Source organism: Prionailurus viverrinus, chromosome F2 (assembly GCF_022837055.1).
Source record: "Prionailurus viverrinus isolate Anna chromosome F2, UM_Priviv_1.0, whole genome shotgun sequence".
Classification (NCBI taxonomy): Eukaryota; Metazoa; Chordata; class Mammalia; order Carnivora; family Felidae; genus Prionailurus; species Prionailurus viverrinus.
The window spans coordinates 15842480-15857330 of NC_062578.1; the positions used below are offsets into that span (position 1 = coordinate 15842480).

At 37.9% G+C, this 14851-nt stretch overlaps 1 long non-coding RNA gene and 1 pseudogene across 1 annotated transcript in view; one reads left to right on the forward strand and one right to left on the reverse strand.

Moving 5' to 3' along the window:
• Positions 1-1560, reverse strand: part of LOC125156039 (uncharacterized) — a 35244-nt gene extending 33684 nt beyond the window's left edge. Inside the window, exon 1 of the long non-coding RNA XR_007148445.1 lies at positions 1447-1560. This is a non-coding gene — a long non-coding RNA (uncharacterized LOC125156039). The remainder of the gene's footprint in view (positions 1-1446) is intronic.
• Positions 1561-2874: 1314 nt separating this feature from the next.
• LOC125156176 (programmed cell death protein 6-like) lies at positions 2875-9492 on the forward strand (annotated as a pseudogene).
• The last annotated feature ends 5359 nt before the right edge of the window (positions 9493-14851 follow it).

A 14851-nucleotide genomic window follows, 5' to 3' on the forward strand; every position in this document is an offset into this window, starting at 1 on the left:
TCAGCTGGGGTGGGTGGTCTGGAGGATCCATTTCTAAGAAGGCTTCCTCATGCACATAGTCAGTCCCTCATTCCCCACCCAGAATCTCCTCCTCCAGGACCTCTGCACATAGCTTGGGCTTTTCACAGCATGGTGGTCACAGGACAGTCACACTTCTTACATCTGTTCTCCTCCTAATAAGCCTTTCAAAAGCAAGCATTCCCAAAGCCCAGGTAGAACCTGCCAGGTTTCATTCAGTGATCAAGCAGGTCCCTAAGTCCAGCCGAGATCCAATGGGGAGGGAGGAACAGACTCCACCCCTCCATGATGGGATGGTTTGATCCTACAGGGAGGGAAGGAATTGATGGCAGCAGCCATCTGGAAGACAAACTGCCACACCTACAATTCTCATTTTAATGTTTTACTTTTCTTCCCCATTTGAAAATTCTAATAGCGCTTACCTAATCTGTAGGGTGTTACATATGTGCCAGCGCTATGTTCAAGCAGGAAAGTGACCCCCACCTTACCTCATGAAAAACTATTTAAGGGCACTATGAGGCCCTGACACTCCAAAGTCATGTCCCATAACCAGCCTCCCCAGTCTCTGATTTGAGTCACTAACACCTTTCTGGTGGGCACAAGCCTAGGCACAAGCTTACACATGACCTGAGAGAGAGAGATATGACCAATCAAACATGAGTACTTCTTTATCCAGAATTGCCAATTTATTTATAAGATGTTTGGTTTTTCCCCTGGGGGGGGGGGGGGAACAGAGAGTATGAAGTGGAAGAAAATGGTGTTGGAACAGCAATTGTCCTTTGAAGTGAGCAGAGCTTGGTGACACCAGGCACCTGGAATAGCATCAGGGCATGATGTTCATCAGTCTAGAAGAAGGAGGGGTGCCACGGAGGGTGGTGGTTGGTGAGTGAGTGTTGGCAAGGGTGTTAGGTGATGTAATAATATAAAATATTTAACACCAAAAGAATATAAATCACCAATCATCTCTCTTTTCCCCAAAGAACACAAATAATTTAAGAGTTCTCCATCTGTATATATATATAGAAGGAAGGAATTTATGGCAGCCATCTTGGAGACAAACTGCCATACCAACCCACTGTCATTTTTTTAGAAAAATATATGCCATATATATAAGCAAGATGAGAAAGTTGGAACAGTTAAACCATTCAGTTCCCAATCTCCCAGCTGATGTATCTCCTAGGCAGTTTGTATCCAAACTACCAAGAATTTTTTTTTTTTTGTAATTATGGAACTGGTCACCAAATGATCATTTGGATTACTTAAGCAATTAATTTTGGCCCTGCTTTGTTTTCACACTCGGTCCTATGTCCCTTTCCAGCAGAGACTGCTAGTTATCTTTTAATACATATTGTCTCATCTCCCTTATAGACTCTCCAATTTTTAGTCAAAACGATGCAATCTAGAATAATGATTATATTTTTCACCAACCTTGCTACACACACGAGATCTGAGAAGTCCTTCAAGAGGTCCATTTGTCTACATTCTTTCCTCCTTCCTGCTGGTAAAGGAGAAAATGATACTTGGAGCACAAGCAGCTATCTTGAATCATGTAGTGGTCGTCATGGACTAAGGATGACAGAGCTGTAAGATAGAAGGAGCCTCAGTTTCTGATGACCGCTCTATCTACTCCCAGCTTTGTGTTAACATATCATATTTATTTATCTAGGAGACGAAATTCTATCTGCTTTAGCCATTGTTATTTGAATTTTCTGTCACTCGTAGTGAAACCTGATTCTAATACACCCCTTTGCCAGTTAGGTTGGTTGGACAATTTAGTCAGGTTAAAGCAACAGCTTAATTTAAAATATTTTTCCAACAGACACAGTATATAAACTTGCAAAGGCTGATTAAATTTCGCTAGGGCATATCTTTATAAAAAGAATAAGTAACATATGTAAATACCATATCCGAATTTAAATACAGTATTTAACTGCCCTAGATTTCACAATGTATTCATAGCCTTGAGAGGGAATAAGAAACCACTTTATAATCCATTGATCCTTGTAAATTCTGTTTACATGTGTTTTTAAAATACATGTGTTTTGTGTTACCGGTGTTGATGGTCAGGAGCTCTGTATTGTAAAATATTCTTCGTGTACCGTTCTGGAGAATAAACTAAGACTTGGTCTGTGACCGGAAAGCCCTTGCTGGGGTAGGGGGCAGTGCTTTGGGAAAGAATACCTGTTTATAAAAGCCAATGGCTTCTTTTTCTGAAATGGCTGCTAGCATTGCTTTAATTCAATGTTCACTATCTCTTGAAGTTTCCTCTCCCCTTTCCTTCTACAAAGCCTCCCGCACTGAGTCTGCACCTGCCCAATACCTGCTAGAATTATCCCTTTATTTTTTTTAAATTGTTTGTTTACTATTTATTTTTGAGACAGATAGAGACAGAGTGTGAGCAGGGGAGGGGCAGAGAGAGAGGGAGACACAGAACCTGAAACAGGCTCCAGGCTCTGGGCTGTCAGCACAGAGCCTGACGCAGGGCTCGAACTCATCAACGGTGAGATCATGATCTGAGCCAAAGTCAGACACTTAACCGACCAAGACACCAGGCGTCCCTAGAATTATCCCTTTATAAATAACACCTGATCATGTCATTTCACCAGGAAGACACTTGCTGATTTCTTGTCACCTCTAGCTTGGTAGAAAACAGCTTGCACTTTTTCTGTCTTATCTTCTATGCACTTTCCCAGTCCTTTATCACACTTGCTCTCTATTTAAACATGATGAAATTTTCACCTTTTTTTCCAATTATGCCATGCCTTTCACACCCCTGCATTTGGAACAGGCTATTTTCTATGACTGAAATACTCTCCCAACCCCCAAACTTGCTTTTTATTTTTTAGAACCTTCAGGATGCATCTTGTGGGTCAAAAAGCCTTTGTTCAAAAAAGTGCAAAAACCTTTTTTGTCACTACTACAGATGAGATTAACCACTTCTTCTCTTGCCCATATTCTGCATTTTGTACTACCTTCTGTGACAGCACTTACCAGGTAATACTAGAATGGATCTGTCTTGAAGTCTGATTCCTCCTATGTGACATGTTGGAGCTTTTCTAGTACTGAGCTCAATGTTCATAACCGAGTGGGAACTTGCTGTGTCTTGCAGCATGTATCCATGGCTAAGACAAGGTCATTCCAACAAAAAGGCATTTGTGTCTAAATGTAGTTTTTAGGTTTGTATGATAAGGGGGGGAAATTAGGTAAATTACAGAATGTAAATACATGTTTTCAACTTCTTGGAAAAGATATTCATAGGAATATACAGGAACATGCATGCATATCCTACAAACCACAATATTTTTCTTCCCACCTTGATGACAAATTTAGCATTTCTTACAGCTGAATTTTTCTAGAATTAAATTATGGAGTCACAGAATTGTAAAGCTAAAAAAGACTTTAAAAATTATTGACTCCAACTTCATAATTTATAAATGAGAAAACTAAGGCCCAGAGAGATTAAAAGATTTGTCAAAGGACACCCAGCTAGTTAGTGTCAATCAGATCTGAAATCCTGGTCTCTTGACTCCACTGTTCTTCAAACATTTCAGTTGTAAGTCCCTGGTTAAGGGCAGCCAGCAGCTGTGAAGCACACGGACTTTAATTTCAAGTTAAATCAGAGCTAAAGCACAGATAAACCCAAGGGTTTCAGCTACAAATTAAACAGGTGAGAGAAGATAAGTGAGATTATTTGATGAAAGTTTTTAAATCATACACTGTTTGAGTGTAAAAGTCCAAGCCCCCAGTTTTCATAAATGAAAATAAGAAGAAAATTAAATGACTTCCTCCACCCCAATCAGAAAGCCAGAGACAAAGACAAAACTAGAACTTTGAAAGCAATTGTGATATGGACTTCACAAAACTGTGGATAAAATGAGTTATCACATAGAATAATAGTCCTGTCACTAAAAAAAAAAAAAAAATTGGAGCCTGTGGTTGGTCAATTAACCAAAAAGTTGGGTAAATTGGAAATTGTTAAAAAGTGATACGTACACACTATAATGATTTAATTTTAATTTCAAACACGAATGTACACTTATTATACATATGTGGATAAACAATTATCAAAAAATTATGTGAATTAATTTCTTATTGCTGCTGTAACAAGTTACCACAAGCACAGTGGCTTAAAAGGATAAAAAATTGTTCTTCTAATTCCGGAGGTCAGAAGTCCAAAATGGATCTCACTGGGCTAAAAGCAAGGTGTCTGTAGGGCTGCAGGGCTACAGGGAAGCCTCCCATGGGGGCTGCAGGGAAGAATCTGTTCCTTGCCTTCTCCAGCTTCTAGAGGTCCCTCACATTCCTTGGCTCATGGTACCTTCCCAGCTTCAAAGCCAGCAATCACCCCTCCAGCCTCTGTTTCCCTCATTACATCTCCTTCTCGGACTGTGACTCTACTATCTCTCTTCCACTTACAAGGACCATTGGGATTACATTGGATTAAACTGGATAAACCAGGATAATCTCTCCATCTCAAGATCCTTAATTTAATCACATCTGGAAGACCCCCTTTGGCCATATGAGGTAACATACTCACAGGGTTGGAGGATTAGGATGTGGATAACTTTGATGATAGGGGTGGGAATATTATTCTGCCAACCGTAGCCTGGCTGTGTCATTGAAGATGAATCTTCTTTCCTTGGTGAAACATTCATAAAGTGTATTGTCTATGATTTCTATTGTGTGTCTTTAAAGTTAAAGTAACAATTTAAAGCATTTGAAAAGCGACCTGGGAAGAATTCTTCCAGATTTGTCTCTCAATTTTTTTTATGATGTCTGTTCCACAACCAATTTCAAGTTGATTTTTAAAAAAATTTTAATGTTTTTTATTTATTATTGAGAGAGAGAGTGTGTGTGTGAGCAGGGGAGGGGCAAAGAGAGCAGGAGTCACAGAATCTGAAAGCAAGCTCCAGGCTCTGAGCTGTCAGCACAGAGCCTGATGCAGGGCTCGAACTCATGACCTGTGAGACCATGACCTGAACTGAAGTCGGATGCTTAACCAACTGAGCCACCCGGGCACACCTCAGATTGATTTTTGATGTGATTTGTCTTTTGTGGTCCTTCTGAAGATTTAGATTTTATAGACACAATTCTCTTTTTTGCACTCCTATGTCACTGATTTATATAACATTTATCTAAATCATACAATTACAATAACAAGTACTCCTCACTTAAACAGTTTTGAGGGCACAGAGAACTTGGTACAAATTCCTCCACTGTGGGGCACAAAGGTGACCAGGTTGCTGACAAGGGGCCTACTAGTCCCTGGTCCTCAGTGTGCCCAGAAATAAATGAAAAGTTTTCTTCATCTAGTAGACTGTATATGTGAAAGTGGTTTAGGAAAGCTTCTGTTATATAAAGTGCCTTGTGTACCGGAAGGCATTCTATAGATATAAACAATCACCATTATTTTTGCTTTTAATTGAAGATCTGGTATTGATGCATGCAAGGTGGAAAAAGCAGTCTAGAAGTTAGCCTGATGACTAGGGAAAGTCAGAACAATTTGAGAAAACATTCTGCTCAAGCCACAATAAAATCTATAATTAAGTTAACAATATAAGTCAAGTTTCAATCAATAAAGTCTTTAATTATAATGAATGGCTTATTTGCTTTATTAATCTGCTTTTAAGCTTACTCACTATTTCTCTGAAAATTTAGGTTAAACTGCCTAACTAAAGAGCTATTTTCAAAAATATTTAATTGGCTGGAAAGAGTGTATTGAACTCTTCTTTCAGTTGACCTACCTTTAGAAAACAAAGCTATTTGGCTCACTAAACTATAAATGTATCCAGGTATCTTTGTGAAAGCGTATTTTAGACTGAGTAGTGAAGGGGAAAGAGTCACTCACCAATGCCCTGAGTTTGTAAACACAGATATGTAAAATATGACAGTACATAGAACAGAAAATCAGTGCTAAATCTAGAGTTTAACAGAAAATCAGTGCTAAATCATAGAGTTGGGAACTCTATGCTGCCCTTGAACTCTATTGTTTTTGACCACTGAGTCAAGAACTGTCTTCATCTACCAGATGAAGTGGTAGAGGTGGTTGAGGAGCACTAGAGAGATTCTAAATGACCCTGTGAGGACCAGCTCCTAAGCCTAAGGTATACTCATCAGCCAAAGTCATGGGTTTCTTTATCCCCACCCAGAGTGCAAGCAGTACACTTTCTTATCCTGAAGCTGCCACAATGAGGTCAAACTAGCTGCCACAAACTAGGTGACTTACACAATAGAAACTTGCTGTCCCATACTTTGTGAAGCCAGAGTTCTGAGATCAAGGTGTTGACAGAGTCATGCTCTCTGTGAAAGTTCTAGGGAAGACCTCTCTCCTAGCTTCTGGTACTTCCTTGATTGTGATAACATAACTCCACTCGTTTCATGACATTCCCCCTATGTGCATATCTATATCCAAGTTTCTCTTTTAAGGGCATCAGTCACATTGTATTAGGGGTCCATCCTATTCCAGATGACCTCATCTTAACTAATGACATCTGCAATAACCCTATTTCCAAGTAAGGTAACATTCTGAAGTATGGAGGGTTAGAATTTCAGCATGTTAACTTTTGGTGGACATAGTTCTACCCATGACACTCTCAGTGGAGGAAACCATCATCACCATATGGTTCATACTAATTCTCCAAATAATTTTAACTTTAATAACCAGTATATGGTCAAATTTAACCACATACTTCAGTAATAATCATAATCATAAAAATTATGTGCCAGTAGAAATAATAAACACATAAACAGATGAACAAAACAAACACATAAACATAATAAACACATAATAAACACATAAACACATAAACACATAAACAGATGAACAAAACAAAAATTGATAAAAAATTGGTGAGGTTTGTTGTTAGCTAAGAATAGGAACACTACCAGTAAGAAAGAAGAAACTGAGGACATGCGAATATGAGAAGCAGAGAAAAGATTTTAAAAACAAAAAGCAGGGGTGCCTGTATGGCTCAGTCAGTTAAGCGTCCAACTCTTGATTTGGGCTCAAGTCATGATCTTAGTTTCTTGAGTTTGAGCCCCACATCGCACTCTGCATGCTCATTGTGCAGAGTCTGCTTGGGATTCTCTGTCTCCCTCTTTCTCTGCCCCTCTCCCCACCTCAAAATAAATAAATAATTTAAAAAAAAAGAAAAATCAGAGGAAATAGATCAACTATAAGAGAGATCAGGAACCAGACAAGGATGTCTACTCTCACTACTGTTACTCAACATAGTACTAGAAGTTCTACCCACAGCAGACAAGAAAAAGAAATAAAAGACATCCTAACTGGTAAGAGAGAAGTAAAACTGTCACTATCTGCAGATGACATGATGCTATATATAGAAAACCCTAAAGATCCCACCAAAAAACTGGTAGAACTGATAAATGAATTCAGTAAGATTGCAGGATACAAAATCAATACACAAAAATTGTTGCATTTCTATATACTAATACTGAAGTAGCAAAAAGAGAAATTAAGAAAATAACCCTGGGGTGCCTGGGTGACTCAGGTGGTTAAGCGTCCAACTCTTGATTTTGGCTCAGGTCATGATCTCATTGTTTGTAAGATAAAGCCCTGTGTCGGGATATGCACTGATAGCATGGAGCCTGCTTGGGATTCCCTTTCCCTCCCCTTCTGCCTCTTCTCTCTCTCTCTCTCTCTCAAAATAAACAAATAAACTTAAAAAAAAAAGAAAATAATCCCATTTACAATTGCACTGAAAATACCCGGAAATAAACTTAACCAAGGAGATGAAAAACCCAAACTTTAAAAACCATAAAACATTAATGAAAGAAATTGAAGAGGACCCAAATAAATGGAAAGATACCCCATGCTCATGAATTGAGAGAACAAATATTGTTAAAATGTCCCTACTACCCAAAGAAATCTACAGATTTAATGCGATCCCTGTCAAAATACCAACAGCAGCTTTCATAGAGCTAGAACAAATAATCCTAAAATTTGTGTGGAACCACAAAGACCCCAAATAATCAAAGCAACCTTGAAAAAGAAGAACAAGGGGTACCTGGATGGCTCAGCAGTTTAAGTGTCTGACTTCAGCTTGGGTCGTGATCTCACAGTTTGTTGAGTTCAAGCCTGGTGCCAGGCTCTGTGCTGACAGCTTGGAGCCTGAGCCTGCTTCGGATTCTGTGTCTCCCTCTCTCTCTACGCCTCCCCCACTTGTGAGCATGCACTCTTTCTCTCTCTCAAAAATAAATAAACAGTTTTTTAAAAAAAGAATGTGACAAGCTGAAGCACTTGATAAGTACACGTGTCTTAAAAAAAAAAAAAGGAAAAGAAAAAGAAGAACAGAACTGGAGTTATCATAATCTCAGATCTCAAGATATACTTCAAAGTTGTAGTAATCAAAATAGAATGATACTGGCACAAAAATAGGTATCATAGATCAACGGGACAGAATTGGGAGCCCAGAAATAAACCCACGATTTTATGGTCAATCTTTGATAAAGGAGGCAAGAATATGTAATGGGAAAAAGGCAGTCTCTTCAACAAATGGTGTTGGGAAAACTGGACAGCTACATGCAAAAGAATTAAAGTGGACTACTTTCTTATACTATACACAAAAATAAACTCAAAATGGATCGAATACCTAAATGTGAGACCTAAAACCATAAAAATCCTAGAAGAGAGCACAGGCAGTAATTTCTCTGACATTGGCAGTGGCAACATTTTTCTAGACATGTCTCCTGAAGCAAGAGAAGCGAAAGCAAAAACAAACTATCAGGACTACACCAAAATAAAAAAGCTTCTGCACAGTAGAGGAAACCATCAACAAAACAAAAAGGCAACTTACTGAATGGGAGAAGGCATTTGCCTTCAAATGATATGTCCAATACAGGGTTAATATTTAAAATATGTAAAATTTCTCCTGTGTCTCATCCCAACCATGCCTGGGTCCATGACCGCCTACCCTTGCTGTCCTTCCGTCCCGCCCTGCCAGAGGTGTAGTGCTGACAGATCAGAGCTTTCCCAGAGGGTTCCCAGAGGGTTGACAAAGATAGGAGCCAACTGATGCTGGACAATGAACTTCAGCAAGCACTATCCAATGGCACATGGACTCCACTGAATTCAGTGACTGTCAGGTCAATATCTATATCTATGTTTGACCAGAGAACAAGGCTGGTGTGACCTTCAGCGAGTTCACTGTTATCTGGAAACACATCACAGACTGGCAGAATGTCTTGCACACTTACGGCCAGGGACCACTCTAGGATGGTTGACAAGAAAGAGCTCAAGCAAGCACTTTCAGTGTATGGGCCCTCTGACCAGTTTCACGACATCTTCATCCACAAGCGTGACATACAAGTATGGGGGCCCTTGATGACTTCATCAAGGGCTGCATCATCTCGCAGGGGTTGACAGATATATTCAGGTGTTACGCTATGGATCAGGATGGCTGGATTCAGGTGTCATATGAGCAGTATCTATCCATGGTCTTCAGCACTGTATAACATTGGCCTTTGCAAGTAGCAACATGACTCATGGAAGGAGGACTAAAAATGCCAAATCTCCCTTTAAATGGAACACAGATGCAGGTAGATACTATTCTTCCTTTAGATTTTATATAATTAACATTTGGGGACCTGACTGTACATATGTGGATAAGCTGATTGAGGTTTTGCAAATAACAACAATAGTTATAATCATTATTCACATACAAACATTTGATTTGAGACTGTTCAATTGTGTCATGAAGTAAGATATAATAATATTTCAGGTATCCTGCATGCAAAATGTTTATCATGTGCATTTCTAGATAGCTCCAGTTCTGTAGTGGGAATATCTTTATTAGCCAACAGGAATTTAAAAAATAATATAGACCTTGGACAGAGACTTTTATGTGCCTTACGTTTTTAAAATGAGGTTTATTGTATTTGTTTGAATATGCAACATAAGCAATGAATAAAATGCAAATGAAAAAAGAACTTATACAACTCAACCCCCCCCCCCAAAAAAAAATTTAAAACAGGCAGAAGAGATAAACAGACATTTCTCCAAAGACATCCAAAGGTGACCAACAGACACATGAAAAGATGCTCAACATCACTCATCATCAGGGAAATGCAAATCGAAACCACAGTGAAATATTACCTCACACCTGTCAGAAGGGCTAAAATTAAAAAAAAAAAAAAAAAACACAAGAAACAACAAGTGTTGGCAAAGATGTGGAGGAAAAGGAACGCCTGTGCTCTTTTGGTGGGAATGCAAACTGGTACAGTCACTGTGGGAAACAGTATGGAGGTTCTTCAAAAAATTAAAAATAGAACTACCCTATGGTCCAGTAATTCTACCACTGGGTATTTACTCAAAGAATACAGAAACACTAATTAGAAGGGATACATGTATGCCTATGCTTATTGCGGCATTATTTACAATAGCCAAATTATGGTAGCAACCCAAATATCCATCAACAGATGAGTGGATAAAGAAGATGTGGTATGTATATACAATAAAATGTTACTCAGCCATGAAAAAGAATGAAATCTTGCCATTTGCAATAACATGGATGGATCTAAAGGGTATAATGCTAAATAATATGTGGAACTTAAAAAACAAAACAAACAAACAAAGAAAAAAAGGACAAACAAAAAAGTTCTTAGCTATGGAGAACAAACTGATGGTTACTAGAAGGGGAGTGGGGAGCGGGGATGGTAAGAGAGGTGACGGGATTAAGAGGATACTTATCCTGATGAGCTCTGAGTAATATATAGAATCACTATATTGTACACCTGAGACTAATGTAACATTGTATGTTAAACTGGCATGTAAAAAGAAAAAGAAAAAAAAATCAGAAAAAAGAAAATGCAGTCTCCTATAGGAAAGCATGCTTATCAGGTAAGAAGAAATTGTCCAACGACTGAGTACTGGAATCTGTAAGTGGCTCCCTATCGTATCTCAAATATCTGAGCACCTTTTATCTTATCTTTGGTGCCAGAGATTAACCTATGGTGGCAATGGTTTAGAAGTGAATGCTTAGAGGTAAAGTTTGGTATGGAAAACAAAGTCCATTTATCAGTAAGGTACAAAGTAGAAGTATGTCTCATTTATAGTAAGCATTTAACTAAAGTACAAGTACAAACTTTCACTCAATGACACAGGTGTCAGGAAACAATGGGCTAAAATGTTGACTGCGTTTGCCTCAGGTATGCAATAGACAATAAACCAGAAGGAAAAATGTCTTTAAACTCCAGGGATTCTACAATCTTTCCCACATATCAAATGTCTTTTTCTTGCTTAAGGATCATTAAAATTTGTCATCTTTCTGCAAGGCCTCAGTTATCTAGAATTATTCAATAATTTTATGGATAGTTTAGTGCTCCAATTTTTTTCAAAAAATGTTTATGTTTTTTAATTTTTGAGAGTGAGAAAGGGTGTGAGCAGAGCAGGAGCAGAGAGAGAGAGAGGGAAACACAGAGTCTGAAGCAGGCTCCAGGCTCTGAGCTGTCAGTACAGAGTCCAACACGGGGATTGAACTCATGAACCGTGAGATCATGACCTGAGCCACAGTTGGACCCTCAACTGACTGAGCCACCCAGGTGCCCCTAGTGCTCCAAATCTTTAAATTTCCTTTTTTTTTATAGCAACATTCCCCAGACGTATAATATACAGTTCTATGTGTTAGTTAACAGAACTTACTGAACTTATGGTCATCTGTGTTATAAAGGCAGAAGGTTTGGGACATCAGGTTGACTCTATTAAACACAATAAACCACCATAATACATTTTACAGTGAATTCTCCTCATTTGTCTTTTTCTTCTAAAGAGGGTTTGCAGAATGTGCTATGGCAGAGCCTCCTATACCATATAAGTACAAAAGTAGTTATTAAATTAAAGGCATAAAAACTTTATCTTAGTTTGTTATTTTGCCTTCAGTAAAACTGTTATCAGCCCTAACTCACTTTCTAATTGAACCCACCTTCAGTTCATAAGAAATATCATTTTATCAAAACTTATAATATTGCTACTAAAGATCATGAATAATAGACAACATTGTGTTATATTTTTATTCTCTCATAACCACAAATAGAACTTTGCACCATTTTTTTTCAACACCTGATATATAAGTTGGGACTTTTGGCTACAATTGCCAGAAATAAAACACAACGTAACATAAGTTTTAAAAAAAGAAATTTATTGGTTAATAAATAGGGAAAGTCTAAAGTTGCATGTAGCATGGCTGGATCTAAGAATTCAAATGATGTTATCAGGTCTCCGTCTCTCCGTTCTGTAATTATGTCTTCTTTTGCTCATTGCCTATCCTCTCTTGCCTGACAAACAGCACACCATCTGAATCCCCCAAAATACCCAGTATCATAAGTGGACAATCATTTTGTTTTCCTGTTTTTGTTTTTGACTTTCCCCCCAAGGATTTCCCTCAAGAATTCTATCTCATTATGCTGATACTGTAGCCTCTAAGCCAGGTATAACTCAAACAAAAGATTATTATGTAGTTGCCAACAAGTATACTGATTACAGTCATCTTTATCTCCTCTATATAATAAGGAAGAGAAACGTGTCCATTTACTTAAGAATGGATTTTCTATGGCTATCTTTATTCTGTAAAACATCTGGAAGGAAACCAAAAAACTCAACCAAAAAGCAAGAGCAACAACAGCATCATCAACAAAAGTCCCAGCAGTCTGTATTTCCAAGTGCCTAGGCTATAAAATTAAAATACTGATTTGTTAATTGAATTTTTAATTTTCCTGAAGATATTTCAGCTTCATGTAGGCAAAATTCAAAACATACTTATGAAAAACAAGCAACTAATTGTGTGTACAGAAGAGTTGGTTTTATGGCCATTGGGCTCTTACTCCAAAGACACAAACTTAGTCTTAGTAACAAGTATTTTATAATGAATCTTGAGTTATATTTCCAAGATGCCAGGAAATCATGGCAATATTGACCAGTGCAATTCAGTCTCAAAGCAGCATTTTATAAATTTGATACTTTAAAAAAATCCTGTCTAAGCCAAACAATACATTATGTTTACACAATAAACTACTTTGGAGGAAAACAAGAAGCTGGTTTTCAATAAAAGTAACACAATCTTAAAATCCTGGGTACTAGTAAGACAAGAATTTTCCATATTGGACTATCAACTTGAAATTAATACACCATAGATTTTCATCTGTGTGTTATAAAGAATCACCTGATATTTTTACTCCTTTGCCTTACATATAGCATTTTTACTAGACAACATTTAAATATCAACATAATAGAATTAATAGAATTGCAGTTTCTATACCAGATTCAGAGCTGAAAGTATATTCAGAAAGTCAAAATATTCATTACTACTCTGTGATTTGAATCAACAATCTTCAGAAATAAAAATTTGGTATTTAAACTGAAAACTTGGGGAACCCCTGGGTGGCTCAGCTGGTTAAGCTTCCACTCTGGATTTCAGCTCAGGTCATGATTTCATGGTTGTGATATGGAACCCCAATCGGGCTCCACACTGGGAATGGCACCTGCTTAAGATTCTTCCCCTCCCTCTCCCTCTGCCCCTCTCCCCGCCCCCCCCAATGAAAATTTGTGATACATCCCAACAGTAATTCTCATTTACAAAAGAAGCATTGTAATACCACTGTTTCACATATTACTGAATGGCCACACTGAAACAGTAGTAGAAAAGTGGATAGAAAGTCTTCTATTCTTGTGAATGCAAGTGACAGAACATCTTCTGATTTCATCTTTTCTGATATTCAAATTGCATGTGAGAGAAACGACAAAGGCAAGTTTTATCTATTTGATTAAACTGACTAAATTGCAAAGCTCTTTACAAGCACACAGCACCAGCATCTAACTCTATATGCATGAGCTTGACTTCGCCATTGTTAAGTGCTGAAGGTAGTAAAATCAGCAATCCCTTGGTTCTAGGAATTCGGTTTTTGAGATCAGGAAACAGCTTCACCTCTCAGTTTAAGTAAACATTCGGGAGATGTATGAAGATAGAATAAACACCAGTGATGGGGGTGTTTCCTCAAGATCTCTTTCCATGATGTTCTTATACTTACATGATCTGGCCAGTTTGCTTCCCTGGTCATCAGTGGAGTGTGGTCTATCTTGGACTCGTTCTCACATTTGTCATCTCCTACTGGACATTCAGTTGTATCTCACATGCATGAAAACACCAATGGGTAAGTAGTTAAGGCTCTCTTGATGACATTAGCTCTCCTAATCATTCCTCAAGCAGTCTATAATTCCCCTTTGTAGTAATCATGTGTCTATGTAATTCTAATTTATTAATTGTGTTTCCTATAACACCATAAATTCCATGAATCCAGAGGCTTTATCTGACTATACTTCTCTGTATATTTACTGCCTAGAAGCATGGTATCTAGAACAGAATAAATGTAAAATAAATATTTGCTGAATGAATAAATGAGGCAATTGCAAGCAGTATCCTCCCTGTTCTAATACAAATTTATGTGATTTTCACAGATGAGTGGGAGATGTAGAGTAAATTGATGTTTCCCAATTTGCTTGCTTTTGAAAATACAGATTATTAGGCCCTTCCCCTGGAGCTACTGATTCAGAAAGTTTGGGGTGGAACTCGAACATCTGTGTTTTAAACAAGTTCCCCCAGATAATTCTTATAGTGGAGTAAGTTTAGGAGACAGCATATTCAGGATTTCGCCTTAGCTTCATAATTCTAGGATGTTCTTCTTTGTTCCATGATCTGAGGGCCTCTGGAATCCTCATAATTCCCATGCTTTTTAAGAGAAATACTGATATTATTATATTTCTTTGTTCTGCCAACCTGGAGTTTCTTGATCTATTTGTAATTCTGACTAAATATGAGTAAAC